Genomic DNA, 843 nt, shown 5'->3' with positions numbered 1-843 from the left:
AGTGAATGAACGTTTTGAAATATGAATGAAATTTTATGGCCCGTATTTTAGTTTAATGTTTGTATGTTTGTCCGATAACGCCTCGTACCTTATCCCAGCCTCAGGTACGGGTAAGGGGTGTTACACCACTGATAGTGATTTAGTGACATCTCTTCGATAAACTTATAGGCATCTTCAGGTGTTTTATTATTGATGGTTCCGTCAGCAGCTGCATCAACCATTTGTGGAGTTGAATGATTCAAACCATTGTGGAATGTTTGTACTTGGAGCCAAAGTGGTAACCCATGGTGAGGGCACCTTCTCAGTAAGTCCTTGTATCTCTCCCATGCATCGTAGAGTGTTTCTAAATCCATCTGCACAAAAGAAGAGATATCATTACGTAACTTAGCCGTTTTAGCCGGCGAAAAATATTTTAGTAAAAAATTTTCGGTCATTTGTTCCCAAGTAGTAATTGACCCTCGTGGTAACGAGTTCAACCACTGTTTAGCTTTGTTCTTTAATGAAAAGGGAAACAACCGAAGACGTATGGCATCATCAGAAATGCCATTGATTTTAAATGTATTGCAAAATTCCAGAAAGTTTGCTAAGTGAGCGTTGGGATCTTCATCCTGAAAACCATCAAACTAAACAAATTGCTGTATCATTTGAATAGTGTTAGGTTTCAGTTCAAAAGTATTTACAGCTACAATAGGTCTAACTATGCTAGATTCAGTTCCTATTAAAGAAGGTTTAGCATAATCATACATAGTGCGTGGAGCCGGATTTTGATTAGCCACAATTGCAGGAGGTAGCTGATTGTCTTGGTTTTCAGCCATCTCTTCGATAGGGGGTTGAGTATCGTCT

At 38.8% G+C, this 843-nt stretch overlaps 1 non-coding gene across 1 annotated transcript; it reads left to right on the top strand.

Annotated features, from left to right (window-relative positions):
* Positions 1-279: 279 nt before the first annotated feature.
* On the top strand, positions 280-386 carry LOC121210511 (small nucleolar RNA R71). The gene has a single exon (XR_005905629.1). It is a non-coding gene; the product is annotated as a small nucleolar RNA R71 (small nucleolar RNA).
* Positions 387-843: the final 457 nt, after the last annotated feature.

Source organism: Gossypium hirsutum, chromosome A11 (genome assembly GCF_007990345.1).
Source record: "Gossypium hirsutum isolate 1008001.06 chromosome A11, Gossypium_hirsutum_v2.1, whole genome shotgun sequence".
NCBI lineage: Eukaryota > Viridiplantae > Streptophyta > Magnoliopsida > Malvales > Malvaceae > Gossypium > Gossypium hirsutum.
Note: the sequence above shows the minus strand (reverse complement) of the source record. Positions and strands in the feature narration are given on the sequence as shown.